Below are 11,644 nucleotides of genomic sequence, written 5' to 3'. Positions count from 1 at the left end.
ACATCTATCTTTACATTCTAGCAATACATTCATTGAATTCCAATGTCCTGAAAATGATTACTGCATTTTCATGACTTTGTTATTTGGCATTAGGGAAGAACATAGGTCAGTAACTCTAACTTATGTAAAAGAAGATTGCAATCATGCCTCATTAGATGTTGTTCATTGGATAATGTTTACTTCAAGGTCTGCCTACCTGCTTCCTTTTCACTGTTTATTTTTCAATGTAGCCTTTTCTTCGGGAAAGTATTTATGGCCCTAGTGAAGATCAATTCCTGCTGTAATTAGTCATTAATTTTATTCCAACATCATTTCATAGATCCTTCTGAGTTTCTTCAGTAGTGCTTCATATTCCTAGATATGTTTTAACATCGATGCATCCAATGATAAAGACACATTGCTTAAGTCACCATTTTGATGATGGAAAAGAAACCATGCTGCAACCTCACTATATGGCAATTTTCTGGTTTTAAATTCTTTTAGATTTGAATTGATACTGGAAAACGAAATTCTGCGTACAGTTTTATATTTTCCTAATTATTTTTAGTACATGTTCCAATATTGTATAAAGTTAAAAACATTACTATTTACTTAGTTTTAGGATTTCTAAAATGGTCAGAGTAAAAGTTCTGTTCATTCACAATTTTAAGACAATATTGTCCATTATGACCAAGTGAGACATTTTAAACTTTTATTTGTGGTCCTTAATGTTGGTGCTGTTGAATGAATTCTAGTCCTTCATGTGTCTTAGTCTCCTGTGTGCCTCTGAGCCTGATGCGTCCTGTAGTTTTATTGTCAATCAACTAGAATAAAGAAAAATTTCACTAGGAAGGATTATTACTTGTTTACTTTCTCCAGCATCTCTTGCATACATAAAAGTAATATAAGTCTACACTGACAGAAAATGGTGTTCTTATATGGTATTTATTCGTGGTCACTGTTCATTTTTTGTAGCCTCACTCTGCACTGTCTTGCCCCTTTCCTATCCCCCCCATCCCATAAAACTTGACTGGATCCACTGGAAACCCACTTCCAGGCAGCTTCCTCCTTAAATAGCCTAATCTAAACTAACCTACCCCTGGTAGACCTGCTATAAACTTTCAAAGGCTTAACTGCAACAGGACGCTTTACTGAAACACCTTCTCTGCTATAGTAAAATCCCTCTTCCACTCCACCCCTTCCTGGAATCCCTGTTCTGCACCACCAGATACCAGGCCACATCTATATCTCCTTTCATGTCCCAACATACTACACCAAGAACCCGGCCTACATGGGGCTCCTCGCTCGAAGCCCAATCTCATCCACCAGATACCCTGCTCCTAACTACTCTAGTCCCTCTCAGTCCCATTGCTCCCATATTCTATTACCTCCAAGATCCTCCCTTCCCTTTCTTCCCCACCCCCAACCAGCCTTCTCCCTGGAGCTCCTCCTGATTTTATCAGAATCTCTGCCCATAACTAGCCTACTTCTAAGTGGCCTAAATTCTAAAACACAGCCCTGAACCTACCTCTTCCCACAAAGCCCATCGTGCTATATCAAAAACCCTTCACCTCCCTATAACTTCCCTTGAAGCCCCACCTTGCTTGGCCAGAAGCTTCTCACACAGCCCATCTCCTGCCTGGAGAGCCAGCCCTGTTCCTCCACAAGACTCTTCACTTCCCACATCTACCTTCTCAATGCCCTGCCTTGCTCCCCAGATAAACCCAACCCCTATTGGCTCTTCCCTAAGATCTACACGATACTCCACCTGATACCCTGCCCATAATTATCCTACACCATTGTAGCCTTTCCACTCCTTCTCAAAGCTCCTCCTTCAACTAGCCCCATGGCTCCAAGCCCTGCCCTGGTCCAGAAAAACTCCACCAGAAAACCCACACTACTCCAACTCTCAACACCCACATTGCTCCACTGGAAAACACTGCACCAGTTGCCCTCCCTCTGGAAGTCTCACCAGGCTCAACTGTAAAACACTCCCTCCATAGTCCCTTTTGAAGGTTGCTTTGCCCTACTGGAAACCCTGTCCAAAGTCCATGTCCTGACTTGCAACACTGAGATCCCCACCCAAACTTCTCTTTTCGAGTTGTGACTGGCTACACCAGAAACCCCATCCTAACTATTCTAGAGCACTGGATACTATCACTGCTCTCACAAAGCTCTGGTCCTGAAAAACTCCTACATACATTGTGACTACATCTTGCTCTGTAGGAAACTCCACCTCCACCCTAACACACTTCCCCAAGGCCTGCCATTCTCCACCAGAAACCCTGCCCCTTACTAGCCCATGTCTTCCTAGTACCACCCTGCCCTCTCAAATCTAGAACCTGAAAGGCCTCTCCCTCATAGCTGCACATTCCTGCACCAGAATCCCCACCTTCTGTCTGCCTCTGGCCTCCATTCCCTGCCCTGCCTTATGGGAAACCTCACCCTACATATCCCACAAGGGCTCACAGTGCTCTACCAGCACCGCTCCTCTAAGTAAGCTACTCCTTTGTAGCCTTGTTCTTCCTTCCAAAAGTTCTGCCCCAAACAGACTCCTCCCCAGTGAACCCGCCTTCTTCAACTGAAAACCTGTCTCCCTGCCAGCCTCCATCTTAAATCTTGCCTACTCCACAAGAGACCATGTACCTAACAAGTTTAGCCATTCCTGTCCCTTCCCTGCTGTCTCAAAGCCCTACACAGACTGGCTTTCACCCTCAAAGCCCCGCTCTGCTCCACCACAGAGGTTGGCCAATACCAACTCCTCCTTTGAACGAGACAGGATGACACCAGAAACCCCACACCATCTCATCCATGAAGGTCCCATCTAGTAACTTTTATTACAAATATGATTTTATAATGGTCATAGACTTCATACTAATCAATATGAGAAGAAAGAAGTATTGCAAAAAGGCAACAAAAATTAGATATCTATTAGATGTCTTAATCTAGTTTGGTGTTCTGTTACCAGGAAGATACACATTGGGTGAAAATGTCTGAAGGTGATTCTTCTTATTGAAAGTATTCTTTGAAGTATCAGTAAGGTTTCATGAGTGATCATTTTATTTCTAGAAAATTCGTGCACATTCCTGCCCATTAACTTAATAAATATTAGCTATTTAAAATCCTCTGGTTTCGTTGAGGAAAGAGTATCAGTGTGTAAAAAGATGACTTTCAACTCATCTTTCTAATGAATAATTTTGGAGTTGCTTACCTTAATATGTACCAGAAATTATCTACCAGAATCCACTTTGAATTTCCTCCTTCCACTAAAGTGACCTTTGGAAAAGATTGAAGTGAGATTATACAAGTAAAATGTTAGATATGAAAACATATTTGAGATCATGACAAAATTATGATGAAGACCCCACCCAATTGCTTTTAATTTTCTAACAAAAGGAACTTAAGCCTATTTAACTGCAGACTTTCTGAAGACTAGAAGACAAGAAAATAAGAAATACCCTGTTACACCATGGTTCTGAAAACAAAACCAAAACAAAGAAAGACAACATAATGAGACAGAAGGGAATGAGGAAGTTGTACATGTGATATAGAGTTTAAAAAACACACTGAATCAGGTAAAAATAATTTTGGTCAACATATTTCATTGTAAATATTGTTCTTTGTTAAGCTGTGATTTAATATATATAGGTCTCAGCAGGGATCTGCCCAGGTAATTGTGTAGTTAGTCAATTTCATCATTATAAGATCATAAGGATGGAAAACTCCACACACCTTAAGACACAACTGCAACATCACTAGACATACACTCTTATTGGTCCAACATTGTAAGACAGACCTGTGTTTTACCAAAGCTTTGTATGTGGTATGCTGTAGTTTATTCAGGCTAAAGAGCTAAAGTAACTCCAATTTGAGATTAATGCCACCATCTTGTGGAGGCTCCCTCAGATTAACCCCAAGAGAGAGAGAAAAAACACAGGTTGCCAACAACTCTGCCCACCCTTAAGAAAGCAGAACAGTTACCCAAGTGTTCCAGGAACAGAACATACCAATAGTTCATAAAAAGGGCAGTGTACTTAGGGTGGCCTCAAACCAATCATGTAACTGCTTGTGTGGAAATTCCCTAAACTTGTTTGTTCAATACTATAAAAGTTGTGCTGATTTTGTGCTCGGGTCTCTTACTGTCACAGGTTACTGGGTGCATGGAGGAACAAGCTTGAGCTTGCAAATAAAGGACTCTTTTGCTGTTCGCATTGGTCGTGGTCTCTGGTAGTCTTTCGGGGTTCCCAAGTCCATGCAACATTTTTGGGGGCTCATCTGGAATCCCCCTCATGAGACCTTCCAGACGCCCCACCACAGAGTCCCAAAAAACCCATCTGTTAAGTCAAGGCATTGCTGTTCTGTATAGTTGGTTGCCTGTAGGTTCTGTATCTGTAATTCTGTTTTCCCACGGAGTCTGTATTCTGGGTGGCAAGGAGTCTTGGTGTACGCGCTATAAGACTGCCAACGGGGTCTGTGAGGATACGTCCCCAGACCCCTCTGGTTAGATTGCTGTTTAGTACAGACATTTTTTGGGGGGAAATGTTGCGTTTGTAGTCTCACACTTTCATGCAGACATTTTTTTGGGAAGTTTTCCATCTGTATTGGGAAGTTTTCTGTTTTAGGGGAAACTCTCCATCTGTAGTCTGGCACTTTCTGGTTGGTAATTTACAATGCTGCAGCGTGCCTTTGTAAGTTGTGTCTTTGTGTTGAGTGTTCTGTTTGTCATTAGGTGTTTATCTTAGCCTTAGGCCTTGGCCCAGGGAGGTGTGAGTATGGGGGAGAATCTACCAGTCAGAGGGGATTTATTTCCCTTGCTACAAAATGATTGGGACTTCCCTTCCACCTTGGAAGGACCCTGGGTAAACAAATGTTGGTGAGATGTCACCCCATTCACTGAGATTTGACTGTTCTCTGTTTTATGTTTCCTGAGATAGGGAAGTTCTGTGTGAGAGTGGCAGGCTCACTCAGAACACTCTGAATACAGTTTGCTGAGTGAGAATGGCACAGAGTTCTGGTAGAGACAAAGGCAGCCTTTGATTGTTGTCTTGTCTAGTTCTGTTTTAGAATTGGTATTAGTTTTAAATGTATGTTTTTGGTTTTGCGTTTTTCTTATTTATTTGAACATCTCTGGGGAAATAAAAGCTCCAGCCTCCAGCTGGCCTGAGTCACAGAGAAGGCTATGTGGCTGGTTTTGACTTTTCAGCTAATCCCAAAAATGTAAAGTGATTTTATCTAAAATTGATTTAAAAAATCAGGCCAGTTTAGTTTCAGGTGACCCCCGTCACCCCCAGCCTTCCTCCAACAGAAGAGATTCAAAATACCAATTGGTAAAATTCCTTGCTAAACAAGCAAGCCCTGGGAAAACGAAACTCAACAAAGTTACTTAGTTTAAAAGAAATATTGTCTTAATTTTTTGTTTGAAAACTTTAGAATGTCTACAAACAACTGATTTTTATTTTTGCATGCTTAAAGATCTGTGTGAGTGTGTTTTGTATGTGTTTGTGAACATGTTCATGATGTAAATTGTCAGCATGCTATAACAATTGTGTGAGTTTAAGTTTAAAATTCAAAAGGTTATAAGGTTTGGACATTACCAAAATCTTTTGAAGAATTTACACATTGTTTTTAATGGCTTTTTAAGGATTCTTTAACTTGAAAATTAGAAAATCTGATATTTTAGAATGCATAATCAACACTGTAATCAAGATATCTGGCTTAACCAAAAGGAGAAAATTAGAAGCCAACAGAAGACTCATTTTTAGGAGTGAAGGGTGAACAGACACAAGTACAGTTCTGCTGGACATGCATGGTGGAACAGGCCCTGGGAGGAGTCTATGCATGGCGAAAGAGGGCAAGCTGGCACCAACATAGTTCATCTAACCATAAAGAGTTGGACTGGGTGCGTGCCCATTCCACAGGAAGGGTCAAGTGGCCCATCTTTATTCTGTCCCCTTTCCCTGCAGATAGACACTGGAAACCTAATGGTAAAAATGATTGATGTGATGATCTGATTAGCATTGCTAAAACTGCCCCTTGGATGTGTTAAAATTAAAATTAAGGCGGCCCTAAAAAGGGGGTTAAAAAGTTTATTTGTATAATGTGATTTGCTCTCAATGATATTCTGCCATTGGAATTTTTTTAAGGCATAAAGGTGTTTTATGTCTAGCTTCTTGGTACAGTGATGGTGATTGTAATTTTTGCATTAAGAAAAATTTGTTATTTGAGTTTAAAAGTTTGAATGTGTATCTGTTTTAAAACAAGCATCCAAGAGGAAATGAGTGACACCTAGCATCGAGAGTTCAAGGGATTTTTCATAATGCAACCAAAAACTAAAGTATAGAATATTGAAACAGAGATTAATAGGAGGCTTACAAATTAGGAATTGATTTCTGTATATAAAGTTTAAAAGTAGATTTGTTCTAAACATTTGCCTCAAAGTGCAAAAAGGAAAAATTAGGATTACCAAAATAATTGCTTAATTCCCATTTCAGTTTGCTCTCATAGGTTTTTTGGTAACAGTTCCCATCAGGCCCACAAAAATGAGGGAGGATTCTTGAAAGTTTGTCACATGTAACTTTAGCACTTAATATGTTTCAGGTAAGAACATGCTTAAAAGCTACTTCTATGTTGACCACCTTGTTGCTTTTAATTTGAGTAAAGTGGCCTCTAAGAGACTCATTGATCTGCAAACCGGTTCGAAGCCAGCCCGAGTAGAAAAAGGTCCATATGAGAATGTCACCTCTACTCAGCCAGCAGAAAGCTGAAAGAGCAAGCAGTGCTGCTTTAGGATTCAAAAGTGGCAGAGTGCTAGCCTCGAGCTGTAGAGCTGAGGGACAACACTCAGGCCCTGAGTTCAAGTCCAGCAACCAACTAAGAGAAATGCCAATGAGGCATTTTTCCCAGTGTGGAGAAGACACTTCTGGGATGAAAGCAATGGAGGAGCATTCAGAGACTGTAAGCCACTGCTTGGATTGCAGAAATAATATCAGATCCTAGAGTCATTTGTGTGTGGCCCTTCAAAAATTGGTCAGAGCCAGAAGGTAATGGAAAGATAGATTGTAAGCATGCCTAATGTCTATGACTATCTACCTTGTAAGCGACAGGAACTTGTCGGTCATCTGTGATAGTAGTAAAAAGCTAAGGTTGTAGAATATGGAGGATAGTTTAGATCCCAACCCCTGTATGTGCCAAAAGCTCTAATTGGCAGTAACTTTTGAGCTGAAACCAGCTACATGAAATTCATCTGCTCAGGAAAAATGTTTGTAAACCTGAGAGTGTGTTTCTATTGATATCTGTCTGAAGGGCTGCATAGTGAACTCTCACATTGTTAGGATTACTAGAGATCACATTCCTAAACCATCCAGAAAGATGCTTTAACAAACCAGAGTGCTAAATAAGCTCCACTCTTGTAGCCAGAACAAAAGGTCTGTGCATTTGTCAAAAGTTAAAATATTGTTCTTAATGTCATTTAACCTTGGTAACCTCTTTGTAAAATGGGCTAAGGTTATAGCTTCCTGGCTAGGTACAATCAACAACCCTGAATCAGCTTAAAGAAATGACAGAAGATGAATCTTCGTCCATCTTCCCCGTTGAAGAACAAGGGACCAGAGTCACCTTTTTAAAAATGTGGTAAAATTGACAGAAGGGAAAGGCATGGGAAAAAATAGTACACACCTGAGCCCTCTATTTCTGCCTAGAAAATCCTAGATTTATTAAAAACTGTAGTTTAAACAGTTGTCATCTTGGTAAATTGTCCTGGATTATTGTCTAAACAGTCTTAAAAACTAGTGGAGTCACAGACTGCCAAGCCTATGCAATGTATCCTTAACCAGTCTGTGTATGAATTTGCAGCCCAGCACAAGGTGTGACAGTCCCTTGCAGCCACGAAGAGACCATGCTACTGCAAGGTAAAGGTCAACAACAGCCTGGCAGTCACCTGGAGGAAATCTCATCATCACCTAATTCATCTCCACTGTGGTAGATGTCGACTGAACTCCTGCCTGATTCCATCACCTGAGACTGCTTCCCGGTTGAAAGCTGCTAAAACTAAGCTCTTGTGGAACATTCTTTTGGTGATATCCAGTAACCCTCTCTAATCCCCCAGTGGATATTGGGGGCAAGGATATCACTGTCTTGCCTTAGGCACTCCAGGGTCACAGCCTAGTTTGGCTCTCGTATGGTAATAGCCTGCTTCCTCCTATGTGTGTTTTAAAGATAAAGGAGAGATTTTTTTAATCAGTGGAAGTAGTAAGAGGAATGAGATCCAGACCTAATCTTAGCCTTAAAAATCTAGCAAGCTTTTCATCCCACTGGTGCATTGAGGCTTTTTGAGATAACTTGGTTCCACAAGTCAAAGGAAAAATGGGCAGTTTTAAACTCTAGCCACAAAGAAGCTTATGGAATTTTAAAGAACAGAAGAGTAGTAAAGGAAGCCTTAAGAAATGAATTGGGGAAAAATTGGTATCCTCTGGATAAGAAAGGATTTAAAAAGTACTGATCGTCTTAAAATGTTTGTAAAGAAGACAAACCTCAGAAAGTTTAAGTATGTAGCAAATACTATGAGTATGTCTTAAAATTGTAGCTTAGGAGTACAGTTGGTATAAAATTATGTTAGCTGTGACATACGGAGTCAGGATTGCTGGAAGAAAATGTTAGGGCCTTTGATACGGTTAATTTTGTTACTCACAATCGGACCTTGTAGACTGGTGTCCTTTGTAAAAGAGAGAATCAGCACAATCCATCTATTAGCTCTGAGACCCCAATATCAAACAGTATATATAGAAGACTGTGCCAATTATGGGACCATGATTGGTCCCTGATGCTCTAGAAGAGGAGAGAATGAAGAGCCAAAGTAAATCCAATTTGAGATTAACACCACCATCTTGTGCTAGGCTGTCCTCAGAGTAACCAAGAGAGAGAAAAAAAAAAAACACAGGTTGCCACCAACCCTGCCCACCCTTAAGAAAGCAGAACAGTTACCCAAGTGTTCCAGGAACAGAACATACCAATAGTTCAGAAAAAAGACATTGCAGTTAGGGTGGCCTCAAACCAATCATGTAACTGCTTGTGTGGAAATTCCCTAAACTTGTTTTTTCAATATTATAAAAGCTGTGCTGGTTTTGTGCTTGGGGTCTCTCACCCTCACCAGTTACCTAGAGCATGGAAGAACAAGCTTGAGCTTGAAAAGAAAGGACTCTTCTGCTTTTCACATTGGTTGTGGTCTCTGGTGGTCTTTCGGGGGTCCCAAGACCTTACAACAGGGCTTGATATAAAATGTCTCTGTCCAGAGAGTTAAATGACGGCATTTGTATCTAAAAGGATTTGGGGTCATTATTAAAATCTAACACATTCTGAGGTTTTTATTTGTACCTCTCTCCCTTTCTTTCTTCCTCCCTTTCTTTCTTCCTCCCCTTCTTTCTTTTCTTTCCCTCCTTCCTTCCTACCCTCCTTTCTTCCTTCCCTCCTTCCTCCCCTTCTCTCCTCCTCCTTCTCTACTTTCTTTTATTTCTCTCTTTTCTCTTTTTATCTTTCTTCTCTTTTCGTTCCTCTTTTAGGAAATGAGTATGAATTTAGATATTTTGTTTGCAGAACAAGTATTCTACCATTAGAACAATCCTTTTTCAATTTAGTTACTTTGCTCATAGGTTATCAATTTTGCTGAGTGCTGAACAGAGGCTAAGATCCTCACCTCTATCTGCCAAGTAGCTGGGATCACAAATGCATTCCAACATGCCAGGTTTTAGGATGATATGAAAACCTTATTACTTTTCTTGCACACTGGTTCTGAACTGTGATACTCTCAAATTCTACCTCTTTAGATAGTTATGTGAGCTCCAATAACCTGCCCTCAGTATAGATGGTCTAAATAAATGATTGAAGGCAATTTCACTTTAATCTCTTTTTTACCAGTCCAGGAGCTGTTATAATTTTATTTCTAGACAACATTTGTGTATATGTGCACATTAGCTTTAAAATATTGCTTTCCTCCCTTTTTTCCTTTTTTACTTTTCATGGTCATGGGGCTTGAACTCCGGGCCTGGGCACTGTCTCTAAGCTGTTTAGATCAAGGCTAGCACTTTATCACTTGAGCCACAGTGCCACTTCCGGTTTTCTGGTGGTTAATTGGAGGTGAGGGCGTCACGGATTTCCTGCCAGGACTAGCTATGAACTACCATCCTCAGATCTCAGCTCCTGAGTAGCTAGGATTACAGGCATGAGCCACTGGCTCCTAGCTAAAATGTTACTTATTTCAAGTTCTGTGACTTAGTTGAGGGAGTATCATAGGTGTGTAGAAAGGTAACTTTCATGTCATCTCTCTAAATAATTTCAGAATTTTATTTTCATAATATTTATTGCAGTGATTAATAACAAAAGCTCCCAAAGTAACAGAATGATCCTTCATTTTCTCCTTTCCATAGATATTATTGGAAGAAATGAGTGAGACCTAAGTCTAAGAAAATAGGTACTTGAAATTATAAACAATTTTTTGATGACACATAAAGAGCCAGATTACACAACGTGTTTTTCATTTTCTAAAGAAAGGAATGTTATAAAAGTATATTTATTGGCTGGATTTTTCATCTGAAAAAGAAAAAAACAATATCATAAAAAAGCTGAAGGGGATCAGCAAACATGTAAGTGTGATATAGTATTGGAGACTTTAAGATATGAATTTATTCAGGTAAAATAATTATTTGGGAAAGGTATATGCTTACTAAATTTATTCATTTTAAATTTTATTTGATTTACATGCCACTTAATATATAAATACATACATGTGTATATTTAGTGTATTGTGTATTTATGTGTATATATATATATATATATATATATATATATATATATATATATATGTCAGCAGTACCTGTTCAGTGAACTGTATGGTTAGGTAATTTCATCATGCCAAGCTCATCAAAATGATGGACTTCCATAAACCTTAACAACCCAGCACAGCACTGCACATGCAAACTTAAGCGTTCACCATTGTAAGCCAGACCTATTCTTTACCAAAGCTTTGTATATAGTATGTTATTTTCTCATTTAGCCTTGACACAAAATGTATTTGCCCCTAGAATTATATGATGGCATTATAACTACAATGATTTAGTGTAAATTTTTACATTGAACATATGCTCAGTGTGAGTTGTTCTTTCTTTCCTTTTCTTATTTTTATCTTTAGGAAGTTGATTTGAGTTTTGATGTTGTGTTTGCCAGACAGATACTCCACCACTGGAGTCCCTCCACCAATCCTTTCTTGTTTAAGTTACATTACTCATAGAGTAGCAACTTTTGCACCAAGCGTAAAAAGCAGGGATCATGATTACATTCCAATATCCCTACCTAGTAGGATGATATGGGTGATACTTTCCTTCCTAGACTGATTCAGAACTATGATCCTGTCAAATTCTACCACCTCAGTTAATAGTGTGTGCTCCAGTTCTGCCTACCTCTAGAAGATATGACAAAAATAAATGATTACAGGTAATTTGGGTTAATCATTGTCTAATATAGGTGATTTGTTATTAAAATGTAGGGTAAGTTTGTAAGTATAATCACATTAGTCAAATATTTTGCTAAGTAATTTTGTTTTACATTAAAAACACGTCTCGACCAGAATTTAGGACTTATTTTGCTGTGTGTCAACTTGTATGTCACTTGGGAAACT

This window comes from Dipodomys spectabilis, unplaced genomic scaffold (assembly GCF_019054845.1).
Source record: "Dipodomys spectabilis isolate Male_0828 unplaced genomic scaffold, ASM1905484v1 ptg000391l, whole genome shotgun sequence".
Taxonomy (NCBI): Eukaryota; Metazoa; Chordata; class Mammalia; order Rodentia; family Heteromyidae; genus Dipodomys; species Dipodomys spectabilis.
This window is presented reverse-complemented; position numbering follows the sequence as displayed.